Raw genomic sequence first — 17,326 nt, forward strand, 5'->3', positions numbered from 1 at the left:
AGTACTTATATAAGACAATGATATTAGTATTATTGTTATATATGTAATATGAGAGAAATTAATGGCTAAATCATAGTTTGGGAGATTACTGAGCCAAACTATGCATTAGATTATGAACAGTGAGGTTAATGTCTATATACTCATTTGGTAATTAAGTGGATCACTCTATTGCAGTTTTCTAATATGGGTTTGCATTACTAGATCTCAATCAGACTGACTTTATATAAAAAAAAGAAAGAGAAAAAAAGGTGAAACAATACCATATAATTGGAGGCCATTTGCTTCCAGCAGAATTATGCATAATAACCAGCAATTATAGTACTCTTTCCAGTCATAAGCGACTAGAATCCCATGCAAAGTGAGATGATAGCTCATTTTTCTTAGCATAGATAGTACAATTAGTTAAACAACTCACATAGGGCCGCGAGCCGGTTTTATAGGCGTGCAGAAAGGAGGAAGCAAAGGAAGGGCTAGCTAGTCAGAACGTTGAACACATATGCATGGATGGAAGAATATATAGCTAGTTTAGCCACGGTTTGTAGTTAGCAGCTGCTAGTCAGTCACATATAAGTCCTCCTCATCGACATATCATACAGACTTTTTGCGCCAAGCATTGCCTTTACCTTTGTTAGAGGAGTTCATGCATGTGTTCTATTTGTTTAATGTTTATGCATGCAGCTTGCTGAAAGCTAAATATCGTGTGTAATGGGGGCCCTCAGCCCCCCCCCCCCCCCCCCCCCCCCCCCCCCCGAATTATGAGTGAAGCATGCCTCCCTACGTAGCACGCAAGCTATAGGCTCTCGTTGATAATTTTTGTTTATGCATCTTGATCGCCAGATCATACAACATCATCGATTGCGAGCGGCGCCCTTGGCGTACCGGCACTGCCTAATCATGCATGATGCATGCATAGGATCGGCCATGTTTGCATGGCTCGGATTATCAAATTATTTAGATAATTTATAATGATACAAGAAGATTTATTCAAAATGTAGTTTTATAATAATACAAAGGGACCCACCATCATGTTAACGGTGCTTTTGTACATGTGGACATTAGAAATCACTTAAAAGTGAACAAAAATAGCAAATCGTATACCACTCATGTCATATAAGGATAACAAGCAATCAATTAATCCGCGATCGGGCATCTCATCGTCGAATCGTAATTGCAGTACATATAATTGTAGTTAGCAATCAGGAGCCATGTGGTTTTGTAAATCCAAGTTGCGACACGGCCAAAATTTTGCTTGTCCTCTCACTCCTCACCGGCATGGCGCCACAGATCGACCGATCCATCACATCAAGCTGCTAGGAGTCAGAGAGAGTCGTTGAATGCCTCGGAGGTAAAAACACTTTGATTACCATCTGACTCTCTTGTCGTGGCTGCAAACCTAACGATAACGATAGATTGCGTGCAACAGATCCATGATCATGCATGCGACAAATAAATCTAGGCCACTAGCCACAGGTGGCCGTGCATGCATGCATTACAAAAATTAGCGGGTACATGCATGATCGAATGAGAATAACCAGCAGCGATCACATGGATCGTTTGCCGGCGGGAATATCGCGCGTACGGTGCTGTATATCGCAGCCCGTGTCCCAGTTTCAGTGGGTCATGTGAAAACAATTTTGTTCGACGACTCGCACCAAGGGGAATACTACCTCCGTTCCCGTTTATAGAGCAACACGGTATTATAAATTTAACTTTGATCATTTATTTATCTTATATTATATTAGTTATGGTTACAAACTTATAATCATTAGAGATTATATTTGATGATAAATCCAACCATATCAAATTTACATTAAAAATAAAGAATCATTGGTTAAATTATTGATAAAAATTTTAAAATTTGAATTTTAATATGCGTGCGCATCTTATAAATATAAACGGAGGGAGTATTAAGTTAGGGTGTCTCTAATGAACTAGCTTAGATCTGACCGCATCAATTTTTTATTCACTGAATAGTGCAAAAATTATAAGACTAGCAGGGGTGAAGAGCTCGATGCGATTCTCTCATAGCATGATCTTCAAAACTATCCTCTACATAGGTCCCACATTAACTTGGAGACCCTTTTATTAGAGTCATGAAATGCAAAATAAAGCATCTATAATAAAAAAATATTCAAAGACGCGACACGTACATGCTATATGTTGAATTCGATAATTGGATTGCAATTGTCGAATTCAACATAGTACATGGTATGGTAGCATGGAGGATTTCTTGGATGCTTGAGAGCTAAGACTCGAGACGAGGGTCCATGCCGTGAGAGATGCGTTTTGGCCCATGCATGCAAGACGTGCGACAGTATGTAGTACAGATAGAGTCGGATGCAGCGAGAGCTATCGCCTCCTGTCTCCCTAGGTCGGTTGGTTGGTTAGTCCCGTCCACCCACAGTGGCGGTATGGTGGTGTGCCGTCTGCCGTGCCGCAACCCGCGCCGTCACGCGCGCGCATGCGCATGCGCGACCCCCGCGCGGTGTCACGCGCCGCTCCCAGATTAAAGAGCGGTGCCTTTCGTCTTTCCCCTCTCCGTCTGGTTCCGGACCTACTTGCTGACCGCCCGCCCCTTTCCTCTTTTGGCGCACTCCTCCCGTATGCGCTGACTCCTTGGCCCTTTTCAATTTTTACATGTACTTGCTACGGGCAAAATAAATTCTCTCTCCTTAATCGTCATCTTGTAAAATCTTTGTAAAAAACATATAGTCTAAAGTGCGAATAATGCCAATAGAAAAATGACTATGTACTTGACAGGTGTCTAACATATGATTTTTCTTCCACCACTATATCCAAGGAACGATGGTACAACTTTATTGTCTTCTCTCACCCTAAACTTTCACCAATAGCAACCTCTGCTTTCGCCACGTAGTCATTGGCAGAGCACTCCACGTTGGCATGCCACCGACGAGGTAGCGACAACCACCTCATCGCCACCTCCAGCCACTGACATCTCCACCGTAGTCCCCACCCCTACCCTACCCATTGGACATCCACCACCACCTTGCTGGCAGCACCGCACCACATCATCGTCCAACCCACGACCGCACCATTGCTGCAGGCCAACCTGATGTTGTGTCCCGTAAATTGGTGAACTCTAGTGAATCGAATCCCCAACCCTTAGCTCCAAAACACTAACTCAGGCAATAAAATATTTATATTCCAATATACGAAGTATTCAATAAAATAGTAATAATGTAAAAATTTTACAACACATGTTGTGTACCAACACTTAAAATTGAAGTAAAGTAGGTTACATCATATGCCACGAACCTCTTAAGTTGCATCAAGTTTAGTAATATTTATTACTAATAAAAATGTAGTGAGTAAAAGTAAAAATCTAACACATAGGAATTGGGCAAATGTTTAGTGCTCGTTTGCAATGGAGGAATATAAAATATAGAGTTGGGAAGAAATATAGGAATAAAAAAGGAATGGGATGAGAAAATAGAGAAAATGAAAATCGGAATTGTGTAGGAATGGCATTTGGAATATAGGAAAAAAATAGATATTTTGAAAGTGTACACTAATCTAATTTATTAGACTATAAGGATGCATCATTTTCCCCATGCAGTGATCCACAAATCAGAAAATCATGTAAATCACAAAATAAAGTTTATTATCAGGTAATTATGGTATATATTTTATCTTTATGCCCTGTTGCATGTTGGGACCCATCCGCTGCATATATCAATATAAAGTCTTAGTTTGGTTTCACTAATAACCATTAGCTACTTCTAGCTACCCAAGCTATGGTGGGTCCAAATAACAGTGAGACAAACAACAAAATCAAAATATCCTCTTGCGTGCTCAGATTTTTTTTATCCCCTTCCCCCATCATTCTCATCCGTCCACTCTTCGTCTCTATCTTATATTCATCCAAATCTAGCTAGCAGCCAACAAAGCTGAAGCTCCTCGACGCGTGGCCAGGCAGCTGGACACATGTAACCTCTCCTCCCTGGGGTCCATCAGCTCTCTCTCTCTCTCTCTCGCCAAGAGAGCCAAGCTCCCATGATGAGCCTCTGGCTCAATACATCATCTCTGGACTCTGGTGAACTCAAGCCCTCTATCCATGCATGTCTCCTTTCCCTTCGGCTCCGGCTCCCTCTACTCCCCCACATCCCATGGCATAGCGTTGCCCGGCAAGTAGGCATCCTGCGGAAGCGCCTCTTCCCTCCCTGGGTCGCTCCGCCCCTAACCCGCTTGCGTCGCTAGCTCCTCCCATCTCCGGTGACCTCATGCCCAACCCTTGGCTGCAAAGGCTACCAAGGCATCGCAACAGGGCCTGCCTAATCAGGACACTCTCCGTCAGCCTCCCTATCTCAAGATCCAGGCACCTCTATGCCCTTGAGCTCGCCGCCAGTCAATCGGCCAGCCCACCTCCGCCTCTCTCCCTTTGTCCCCCAGGTGTCGTCCAGTCCTCATCTTGCTCCACGCCGCAATCGACGACCCTCTCCTCCTAGAGCCCCATGACAACGCTCGACTCTAGCGCGGCAGCGGGCGAGGTGGATCTCGGCGGGTAGACGACGGCGACGAGGAAGGCACGCACATGGGGATAGGGACGGATAAGGTTTGATGGGGTGTTTCTATCATTTCTCTTGTATACATGTTCTATTTTTTTTTTGAAAACTACGTGTGAAATTTAATTCATTGAGTTACTCATTTTTCACACCTTTTATGCTTCATAAGTGTAGCACTTAATCATTGCCTTCAATCTGGAAATAAACACATTTATGCTTTCTATGACTATTCAATTTGAACTAAAAAGAAAACAGAACAAATGGTGAAGTATGGCATGTTCTTTTCTCTGATTTTAGCATCCGCTATTACCGAATATATGCACATCTCCACTGCTCAATATTTTTTATTTAATATAAAACATATGTTGCTCCAATGCTAAAAAAAGCTAATTATCTGAGTTCCCATCTTCTCTTAGTTACAAATTGTATTTTCAGATTTACAATAATCATAAGGCCTGATCAAATTTCATCTAAATCTAACTTATCGTTGTTCTATGGTCAAGCAAGAGCTTATTTATGTACATTGCCATTGAAAGACACAGCTTTTATAGATTGCTTCGAAATCAAAATAATATGTTTGGTATTTTAATTGATGTTCAATTCAGTCTAAATGCCAAACTTTATATTACTTATGATGAAGAAATATATATCAATTGTCTTCCTGATTTTACTATCCCCTTAGAAATTTAGCCTATTTGTTTTACATTATCTACTAAGGCAACAATTCTCTTTTGCTTCACTGGGGACTTGGTGAGAGTAATGTCTACATCAAAAACACAAGACTCATGAGAGTTGTGACTGCTCTGTTTATAGGAAATGAGGTAGCAATAAGCAGATTGTCTCCGTCTCTTTGGACCAGAGTTAATGTGTTGAGGGAACGCCACCAAAAATAGGCAGCAGAGCAGCTTTGCCGTGAAATGGACAACACTACTGACAGTTATCAATCAGGTAATGATATCTCTGTGCACATGCACAAGCAACAAAATTAAATCTCCATGTAGTTAGATGAAGTTTCAGAAGCAATATATTAACATTGTCCATAATTCATGTGTGCAGAAAATTCATAGGTTCTACGATAAGCTTTGCAATAATAATTCTTCCACCATAAGACTTCCTGTAAATTGAATAAGCTTCATGTAAAACCACATTAAGCCAGTACAATATCACATTTAATTATTATCTCTGATGCAGCAGGTAATATGAGTGAAAAAACCTGCAAATGGGAATTCTGCAGAGATAGGAGTACAGTTCCATTACCAATTAACCACTATATGTGTGCTTATTTTCACAAAGAGTGTTACATTAAAATAATTCATTCATATGTTCTCTTTAAAACAATAGATAGAAATGGCACCACTTTGGTTTATCTATGTACACTACTAGAAAAATGACCTCTCATCCACAGCCTCAATACCGGTTCAATTTGAGCCCGGTCGGATAGTCCCTGAGGGGGCGCCCATGAGGCTCTTTAGTACCGGTTGGAGGTACCAACCAGTACTAAAGGGTGCACATTAGTACTGGTTGGTGCTCCCAACCCGGTACAAATGTGGCAACCCCCTTTAGTATCAGTTGGTGCCCCCAACCGGTACTAAATTCCTCCTATAAATATCCCTCCTTCTTCCTCCAGCTTGAGCCATTTCCTCCAGCTCGAGCTTCACCCTATCCATGGCAAAATAGGGGGAGTTGCTGCCGGATTTGTGACCATTTCTTAGGGATTTCACTCATTCAAAGCACCTTGGGGCTGCTAAATGGAAATATGAGTATGAGAAACCGCTTGTGTGGCCGCAGTTGGTGGACCGTCTTGCAACAAAGATGTACAAGTTGCACGAATGGTACATGAAGGCTTCAGCCAACGGTTTTGCCATGATGGAAGTTCGGATTGGTGATCAGCATTTTTTCCATGGGGAAGCCATCATAAATGTGATGCTGGAGGAACTGTATTTCCTATTCAATCAAGACGCACTTGACAAGACACTCATCAGTTGCTGGGTTCTGTAAGTCTTTAATATATTCCTCTAACTTCAAAATCCCCGCTCTAGTCATTGTGCGATGACTTAACTCCTATTCAATTCTGGATCATGCAGGATGGAGATTCAAATTTGTCGGAGGAAAGGATACTATCACGTAGGCTTCATGGATCCCGATGTTGTAAACAAGGCAACTCTAAGAGATAAACCAAATCGGACATTGAAGAATATATATAATTTCATCGACAAGCAACATTACAAGAAGTACATACTATTACCATACAACTTCAAGTGAGCGTGTCTCCCATCTCTTTCTTTTTCGAACTAGCAATTAAACATAAGACTAACTAGGTTTAATTTGCGTGTACAGCTTCCATTGGATCCTCATTGTTGTTGTGCCTGATATGAGCTTGGCATATGTCTTCGACTCTTTGAGGAAATCCAAAAAAGAATACAATGACATCATAGATGCTATGAACAAAGCATGAGCTTGATTCCGTCGAAATCACGTGGGTGAATTCAAGGAGGAACTTCATTGGAAGACTGATTTCCTGGTATGTGTTGAATTTTCACATCTCGTGACACTTCCTTTAACACAACAAATATTTCATAACTTTTTTTCCATATATATAGTGTTGGAGACAGGAGCCGGGTACTAATTTATGCAGATACTTGTATGTGAGTTCGTCCACGACTTTGTAGGTCCGCTGCATACGACCGACCACGACTTAACCGTACGTATACAAAATTCTTAACAATAAATTAGTTCTACTTAGAAAATCAATTCATGTGTATATACTTCAAAAATCAATTCATATGTATATGCTTCAAAACTCAATTCATGTGTATATACTTAGAAAAATTAGATTGAGTATTTCAATTTATTTGCTTAAATTTCAAAAATCAATTCATGTGTATATACTTAGAAAAATTAGATTAAGTATTTCAATTTATTTGCTTATATTTCAAGTAAGTTTCAATTGTGCAAACCCATTGATCTAATATATATATAATAACCTTTGCCAATGACACAGATGATGTACATGAAGAAAAGAGTCCGCGACACGGATGTTTTCAGAGCAATACAAGAACAACTTTGAGAATTTCTTCTGGATGAGGTCATAAATCCAGTGGGGGAGTTTTATAATGATGGATCAAATCTACATCACCGTCAGGTTTCCGGCTTAGAATAGTAGATACGAAATGTTGAACTTGGAAAGTTGAGGCAATGTAATATTATTCATATATGTGTATGCACAATATGTCTATATATATATAAAATAGTATCTCAAATGTAATATTAAAGATAATGGAACTTTATATATATATATATATATATTATATATATTAGCATATTAGAACTAGTATACGTAAAGGAAACAAATACGAAATACGAATATAGAATAAAGAAACAGAAAACAAGAAAAGAAAAGAAAAAAAATTAGTACCGGTTGGGGAGCGGTCTCATTAGGCCGCCCCCGCGCACGGCGTGGCAGGCCCTTTAGTACCGGTTGGTCTCCAAAACCGATACTAAAGGGTACCTTTAGTAGGAGTTATTTCAACCGGTACCAAAGGACCCCTTCTAGTACCGAATTGCCAGTACCAGTTGGATAACTAGTACTAAAGGGGGTTCCCAACTAATAGTAAAGGTGTTTTCTCTAATAGTGGTAGAGTTCAAACTGTCAAATTGTAAATAGAACAATCTATGTGTACACAGAAGTGCTGTCTGCAACAGCAAGATCACACTATTATAAATTGTAAGGCATGTTTAATCATGACATACCTATATCCTAATATGACCTGTTGAAAGGTAAATTGCTTCGATTTTTTATTCATGCTATTGAGTGGCCCAATTGTGTAGGCAGATGAATCTTATTCTTATACTCCCTCCGTTCCATAATATAGCTACTTTAAGACATTTTCAGACAGACTAAGAAGTCTGATGAAAAGACTCAATTGCCCTTAGTTAACTTCCACAGCTTTGTTACATGATAATGACGTGCTAATTTGGTGGGTGCATAAATGGCGTCAGATATGGATGAGCCATGCACACCGGAGTTTCTTTGGCGTCTAATTTGATTGAGGCTAAAATGCAGCGCTTGGGAATCTGATTTATTTAACACCATGCAAACAATTGCGACATGCAAAAATTGTTTCAGCATGGAAAATCTTGCCGCCAGCCCATACCAAATTAACGCCAATCAACGTATTAACGCTAATTACCGTGGCCTTGGCCTGGGACAACGCATGCGGAGAGGGGCAGAGAGCCATCAATTCGTTCTGTGCGTGGGGAGATATGGTTCAAGGGTATTTTGGTCCCTTCATATGTAAACTGTGGAGTTGTAACTCTAAACGTAGTTATATTTAGGATAAATTTTGAACGCTTAACTTAGCTATATTCTGGGATAGAGGTGGTATTACTCATATTGTACCCACCATTGCAAATTAAAAAAGATGCATTGCAGATGTTGTTACCTTTGTAATAATTCTTTTTGAGGCCTCAAGTATCTACTTCTTTAGTTGAAAGAACTGCTTCTGTACAAGTGTACAGTACAGGGAATAGTAAAGTTCATTCATAAAAGAAATACCATTATGACCACTTGCACAACATGCAAGGAACCATTTGTTACAAAATAATTTTATGTTGCAAGGATGCTAAATTTGATGCCTTTTTTTCCTCTTCATTCAAGGGCATTCCACTGGTAATGGCCTCTTCAGAGAATGTGGTTGCCAGGATCAACAGGTAAGCCGATATTGTATCAAAAGGATCATCATTTATTTCTGTACCACCATTATTAGTGTCATCTGCACCTCCACAATTGAGGTTAATTCATGGCAAGATTAGTCTCTTTTTCCAGACATCACTGCATATCAGCATATACCTGTTTGCAATGTGCATGGTCCATCTGCTGAAATTCTCAATAGGTTATTCATATGTCCTTATTCAAATAAAATGGTTTTATCTTTCATTCTTTGTTAGATTACATAAATCTGCTTGGGAGTAAACAGAATTGCAGGATAGTCAGAAACAGGCATGAAGGACCGTTAAGTATTGGACTTTCCATTTAGAATTTGTGTTCCTATAATTCAAACATACACGAACGTCCAGAAGTATATAATTCAAACATACACGAACGTCCAGAAGTATATCTGGAATATTCAATATTGTTGTCATTTACCTTACTCAAACGTGTACAGTTTACATGTTCTTATGTTTGCTTATGCAACATTATAGTTATCTAACAACACCTGAGTTTACTTTTTGGTTGTTCTATAATATCAGGTTGAGATCTCCGTGTATGACAACAATCGCAAGACACCTGGTACTAAAAAAATCACAAATATGATATCAAATAATCATGTGGGCAGGTAGCAGATGGGCACTCATAGGAGAATGGGCAGGCAACCTGCCGCAGGCTGCACCCTCCGGCTGACCTGAGGAAAGGTGCCACCACCGCACCTCTGCATGCCCCCGCACAAACAGTAACACCCCGTCCTCCATAGCTACACCGCCCAGCCCTTCCGAGGGGCGGGCATGCGTACACTAGCACCTTGCTTATACTTTCATCCTCGCTTCGTATAAAAAGGTTAACCCAAAGGTGCTATGGCTGGTGGACAAAGGCTTATAAGTTGGCTTCACCCTTGCTCAACTAGCAAGGTGGTACTTAACTTGTGCACCTGCGCTCATGGACCACTACTGTGCCACAACCAAATTGGGCCGGGCGTCACAGCAACATGGCACTCGGAAGGAGATCTACTCCGGACAAGGCGGGACAGGGGCTGGTGGCGGCGGTTGCCTCAGGGATCCTGAGAATGGTGGCAAGCATGGACGGTGGCATCACACAGGGTGGCAAGGACGACGACGGGGAAAGAGGCGAGGGGAGGCGGCGGCAGGGAAAGAAGTGAGGATAGACACAGAACGATCCAAGGGTCCAAAAACGCAGAAGGTCACGAGGAGGGCATTCTTGGGCGCGAGCGGTGCCCTCCTTCTACCGTAGGGTGCTCAGGCTTCTCTCGCCGCTTCTCACAGTCACGGAGGGCGCAGAAACGCTGGAGGGCGGGACGATTAGGCGGAGGACCCGCAATGTATGACATTTTAATCTCGGTTTTGGTGTTTTTAGCTGTAGAGATATGCTACGCGAGAGCTCGCAAAGATCACCGTGTCATCACGGAAAAAAACATTGTGTGGATAGAGGCGGTGACATGCATGTAAGCATGGACCGGACGCCCACATACACTGGGCAGCGGCATGCTTTGCTTGCACTACATCGGCAGGCTACTAGGGCCCCCATGCCACCTCTCTCGCTCTCTCTCCCGTATTTTCTTTTGAGGGACAAGGGCGAGAAGGCATGGGAAAAGAGACACGAGCGCCCTCATCATGGCATCCCAGGGCCGGGCCGGCGACAATAGGTAGGGTAGGGCACGCACACCCGGCCTAGCACAACACTCTCTTCTGCATTGGCGGCTCATATGGCGGTGGCCGGTGCGCATACACAAACTCGATCCAGCATGCACAAACCCTAGCTAGCTAGCTGCTGGGGATCCAGCATTGACCTCTCGCTATCTTGTCAAGCTCCCCCTGCCCCTCTCTCTCTCTCTCTCTCAGTCCCTCTCCGGCAGATCCATCCATCATGCGCCACTAATTGTGCTGTTACGCGGCGTGTTGCTCGGTTGGTACTTGGTGCTCCCAGTGGTTGCCATCCTTGTTCTTTTCTCTCTCTCGTCGCAGTGCAGCCCCTGCACGAGGTAAAAGAACCAGGCCCTACCCTGCTGCTGCACAATATGCTTTATTTTTCTCCGGTGCTCGCCACGTTCTTGCACAGTCGTAGCTCGTCTTGCGCTGGCCTACATGGCTACATCACAAACGCCATGCCAAACTTAACAGCGCCTCTACATGACCATCATGATGTTCTTGACACTGCATGCAACTACTTATATTACATATATAATAAAGGAATTTATACATTACTTTTCTATTTCTTGATTCCAAACATGCATGATGCACTTCTTTTTTCTGTTTAAAAAACACATTGCATTGCATGTACTGCAATTAGTAGCATGCAGCGAGTAGTGAGAGAGCTATGTCATGTGCCTACGTAGGGCATGGATCCGCAAGTCTTATCGCCCTTTAATTATGAGACACGCAACATATTCTCCGGTGTTGTTGTGGCTGGCTTTTGTTCCCTTGTTGCATGCACACCATTGCGTGCGTAAAGGTGACATGACATACGAGTATGTCTTGTACATCCAAGGCCAGGCCAGCACGTATGATTGGTTTTCCCGAGATGCACCTTTGAAAAGGAGAAGAAAACCAAGTTTAATTAGGGTAGGAGTGGTATATATAAAAAGCACAAAAAAGCCATGGGTGCATGCCATGCCATGGTGTGCTTGTCAAACCTTAGAAATACTAAGGGGGCGTTTGGATGTCAGGGGCTAAACTTTAGCCCTGTCACATCACACGTTCAGATGCTAATTAGGAGGACTAAATATGAGCTAATTAAAAAACCAATAGCAGAACCCATAGGCTAAATCGCGAGACGAATCTATTAAGCCTAATTAATCCATCATTAGCTAATGGTTACTGTAGCACCACATTGTCAAATCATGGACTAATTAGGCTTAATAGATTCGTCTCGCGATTTAGCCTAGGGGTTGTGCAATTAGTTTTGTAATTAGACTATGTTTAATACTCCTAATTAGTGTCCAAACATCCGATGTGACAGGGGCTAAAATTTAGCCCCTCCCTGCCAAACACCCCCTAAAAAGTGGTGTGCTTTTGATCGTCTCTCCCCTGCTTTTGAGTGCATAAAGCCAGTGACAAGCTTGGGAGCCAAGGGAGATGAGTGAGATAGGGGGAGGGTGGCCACAGCCCCAGCAGGCCAACACTCACACTTGTCACCCATGCAAGAGAGAAAAGAAAGGAACAAAAGGGTTTTTATTGGGAAGTGATGGTTGGTGCCTCCTCATGCCAAGAAAGCTGTTTTTTTAGGGCAAAAGGACCTGTGAGAGGGTCCAGCTCGTTCATGCTAGGGTTCATAGGGGTTAAGGTTGGTGCTCTCTCTCGTGTGTATGTGTGTGTGAAAGAAAGAGCACTGACTGAGCCTGAGCACACTGAAATGTGTGGCCATTTGGCTACACGATCTTGACAAATCTCTTTTGCGGTGGATTTGAAAGGCTATGTTTGTAAGGATGCATGCAAAGGGGCAGGAGTGCCTTTTGCTTCTCTTACTTTGAGGCCACTACTCCATCAGCTTGCTGTGTGCGCCCTCTCCTTTTTGTTAGCTAGCCCCTGCTGCCTCTAACAAAAGCTGGCCACCAAAAAGCAACCGATCGATAACGAGAGATCATAGTTCTAACCGTGGACTCCTACGCACCTAGGGTCGTTATCTTAAACTCGATTGAGTAATAACTACGAAGATATCCACGAACAATCATAGAAATCCTTATGTATACCCACATGAGTTGAAACAACATACTCCATATGCATGATTCTGGGCTGAATTGGCATTTTAATTTTTCTTTTGTACACGTCATTTGTTGCGAAAACCATGTTACTTTTCTTTCTTCAAGAAATAATCGAGCAACCCTATATATACTTCAATTTTTAAATTTCTGATCAATATGTCCTTTCCCACAAACATCTCTCTCAACCTCAAGTAGTGCTTTTCTCACAAATGATATTCAAACACTATCTGGCATTTAGTCATCTGTATATATATACATATTATAGTAGTAAGTATTGACATTTGACCACCAGACCACCGCATGCTTTTCCTTGATCATGTAGGCAGACAGTGATTGGCTACCTCATACGACACTAATGTTCTACACCTAAAATCTTAACTACTCCATTATAGGCTATACGTTTGATCGCCTTTTGACTAGCAATAAGTGGATAAGCATGCAATTGAACTGAATTCTACTGAAAGTGTATGTACATGCATGTCAGGGTCATGAGTTACTCAAATCCAAACTTTTTGGACACTCAGGAGTAAGGACCATCAAATTAGCTTCGGTGCATCAGCTTGATTAACTGCTAATTGTAGTGCTCCATGATTTAAATAATGCCTCAGCAATGAGAGCCAACGAAAGTAGCAGAGCTCTCAGCTGCAGGCCAACTGAGAATGCAAGCTTGCGAGTTGCAACTGAGACTGTCAGATCGGCCACCACTGCTAGCAGCTAGCTGATCAAACGAGCATTGCCATTTCATGACCCGGCACAAGCACTCAATTGCACCCACATACTGCCTGCAAGCATTCATTCCTTCCCAGTTGCTAATCCAGTGCAAGATCTCGAGCTAGCCCTGCAGTAGTCAGCTTTCGTGCCCATCGCCCTGCCCTGCCGTTCTGAAGCAACAGGACAAGGGCATGAATGCAACGATGCGCTTTCCCTTCAATTATTACGGCGTTGATATGATGTACCGCTTGTGTTTCTGTTCATGGAGATCTTCTCCTTGTGTTGTGTCTGGGTGATAGCGATGCAACAACTGACGATCGGTAGTAGAAAAATGTTTGCCAACATTTGGAGGAGCTCCTGATCAGCGCAAACAACTTTTGAGGATGTCGAAAGTTGAAGGAATGATGTGTTGCAAAGTCTTTGTTTATTTGTGAAGAACTCTGATTGAAAACATGGCAGTGTTTAGCCTTCAATAGTTCGATTTCGTATCTCACTTCTGGTTTAGAATTGTGTACAAATAAGACCAACGAAGCGAATGACAAGTATTGAATTCGCCAATTCGGCACATATACTTGTTGAAACTTGAAACTCATTTGTCTGCTTTTTTGTGATCAACACGATAGCAATTCATTTGATGATGGAGTTCACAATTTCAAACTAATTAAATCACCCTGAGTTTAGTTTTTCTAGTAGTTATGTTCATCCGATGCATACTACGATTTGGTAGTTCAGTTAGCTAGTTGTGAAGTATATAGAGACCTTGTCCCAAGCTCAACTAAATCAAACTAATCAAGAAGTAAATAGGCACAACAAGTATACATTTAAGGATCAGAAGCAATGTATATATGTGGCAGGCAACTGATGCGTGGTCATCCACAATCATACTGTGAATAATAAGCTGCTGATTATTGCTGTGAGGAATTAATAACGGTGCTATCATCATGGCATCAATCTTAGTAGTAAATCAATTGATGGAGAATGTTCTTAAAAACCTTTAATTTAAAAATATATAAGTTGCATTGACATTCGTAGGTACCTCAACTATATATCCATATGGATTGATTCTCTTTTACTGGATGAACTTTGCTGTATATATCAGCACGGAACAATTTATTTATTTATAAAGAATATCATACATCTGAATTATATCTGATGAAGGATTCAGAAATAAATTAAAAATGAAAGGTTAGCCCCAATGTTAATAATTTAAGCAATCTTCGATAGCGACAACTGATTGAGAAGTAGCAGTTTCAGATTGACGAAAAATAAGAAGTCAAGCTTGTTCCATAAAGACAAATAATGAAAAAGGAGCCGTATGAACACCTCATCTTGGATTAATTGGTGTTTCCTTAACACCTATCCTCATTTGTCCGCACGAATTTGCCGCCGAAAACTTTTCGTCCTCTTTTCCACGGGCACAATATGCGATCATTAGCTAAAGCCTGCATTCGTGGGGCTTAGTGGAATTGGCATCCCTTTGGATGCAAGGCACATCACCAAAGCCCAAGGAAAAGATGCAAGCTTTTCTCCCTTGGCTCATGCTTTGCCCCCTAACACCAGGGCTAAGTGCTTCCAAGCGCAATGTGCTCATAAAACTAACATATCACACCCCACCAATTAACAAGTCTCTCTGATAGATAGCACTAAAAGGCTCCTTTCGTTGTTTATTTGTTCTTGGAATTCTCTGTCGGTCCAAATGGCGCACTTTGGTTAGCTGTCTCGCATAATACGAGTTTAAAGTGATAACACACCTTTTGCACGCACCTTAATTTTTATGTATCGTTTCAGTCACATTGGATTCGGATTGTGAATTGGTTTAATTATGCTCTCCATGTAGTGACAAAAGAATTGTTTCTTTGTGTATGCAATGCAGCAGGTGTATATACCCTTGGACTGATGCTTCTTTTTCTGTGGGTGGTATAGAAACAAGTGTAGCTTCTAAGCAACATGTACGACAGACCGACCAGGAACCCTTTTCTTTGAGGATTTTTGGATCTAAAGACCATATGTCACCAACTCACAACGGTTTCTGCAAATGAAAAGAGACGCAGAGAGAGAAACAAAAAAAAGGGTAGCTTTAGTGTTCTTCTCCTTTTCACTGTCTGCCATGCGTGGCTAGCTGACTATAGCTCGCTCTCTCCTTATTGTAAAATGTAAACTACTGTCTTTCATTAACCTGGAACTGAGTTGATCACACTAGTAGTTTTCCCCATGTCACTCTAACGACACGATCGAAGAAAATGAACATTCGGTAAAAACCAAACGCGAGAGAATTCGGACCGAAGAAAAAAGGGCCCATGATGTGCCAAGTCTCTGAATATTCCCCTGCCTCTCAGTGGGGGGACCTAGCTGGCTTCTTCTTGCCTGCACTGCACACACCTGCATGCATAGATGGACGGACGCGCGAATTTACATCTCCTCACTGCACGTATACGGACGAGCCACAGGATTAAGGACGCTGCCAACCGCCACTGAACAGTGGGCCCGCCCCTCCCAGCGATCGACCAGCGTCGCAGGCTTGCAGTTGCAGCAGAGACATTCCCCCAGGGCCAGGCCGGCCAGCTGGTATATTCACCACGCTGTCGCGTCGCGCCAGTCGTCACAGGTCACACTGCCGGCATGGCGAGCTCGGTAAAAAAAAAAAAAAAAGCTCGTGAGGAGACGTACGCATGGTGCGGCATGGGGCCGGGGCGTGGCCGGCGGCCGGCCGGGGCGTGGCGGGGCTCGGCGTGCGCTGCGCGCGCCGGGGCGGTGTCGGCCGGGGACGCGGCAAAAGCCTGGCCGGCACGCGCACCGCGGCGCCGTTGGAACTGGACCACGCGGCCACACATCCCACGCATCTCGCGACCATGCGATGCATACGCATGCCACGGCACACCACCATACACCAGCAAGCGGCCAGCCAGCGCATGCGTCCATGCGTGTGTCCAAAGAGTCCAGCACGCAACGCAAACGAGCCCGGGCACCGCAGGGCGCAGGCTAGGTAACAATGGGGGAGCGGCATCGCCGGCTTTGGCGAGTGACGAGTCCCTTTTGCATCGGCGCTGGCAGACCTCCGTTTCCTTGTCAAATACCAACGCCTCTCGCTTTCAAACTTCGAGTGCAATGCCAACATATGGAACTGTCCAGGGCTCCTGGTGATGGCGTGGCCGCGAGCCTGTAGATTGAATGCGGTTGGTATTTGTCCCTGATGACCTCATAAATCGTTGATTGGAACTAAACGTTTGCCTGTAAAATGTAATATCTGTCGTACCATATTTAATAAGTTTGATTTTTAGACATTTATCGTAAAAACCAATTCCATTTTGATCAAGTGGGTTACTTTCGAAAGTTTCTATGTTCGATACGATTCTTATCTCCGACAATGCTACTATCACTCAACGATGTGGATTTAGGGTCTGGTGTACAGATCGAGTGCGGGATGCAAAAAATGATGTGGCGGTGGAACGACAACATAATACAGTATCAATCTTGTCCGTTGGCATTGCTCAACAGTTTCTACGTAAACATTCTTATATCATTTAAGGGTCATGGGAGCTTAATCCTAACTTTGTAGTGCTCTCCTTATATATTCACCCACTCAAACTCAAAATTTTCATGTAGTAAAGATGAACTAGCAGGGATTTAAAATTTAAATACATACACACCCTTTTTTCCTTA

The 17,326-nt window shown here is 42.7% G+C and overlaps 1 long non-coding RNA gene across 1 annotated transcript; it reads left to right on the forward strand.

The window, feature by feature from the left end:
* The first annotated feature begins 5,334 nt into the window (after positions 1–5,334).
* Positions 5,335–7,709, forward strand: LOC111258488. The gene is made up of 6 exons (XR_002679008.1): positions 5,335–5,471; positions 6,312–6,517; positions 6,608–6,781; positions 6,861–7,044; positions 7,124–7,224; positions 7,525–7,709. It is a non-coding gene; the product is annotated as an uncharacterized LOC111258488 (long non-coding RNA).
* The last annotated feature ends 9,617 nt before the right edge of the window (positions 7,710–17,326 follow it).

The sequence above is a fragment of the Setaria italica genome, chromosome IX, assembly GCF_000263155.2.
Source record: "Setaria italica strain Yugu1 chromosome IX, Setaria_italica_v2.0, whole genome shotgun sequence".
NCBI lineage: Eukaryota > Viridiplantae > Streptophyta > Magnoliopsida > Poales > Poaceae > Setaria > Setaria italica.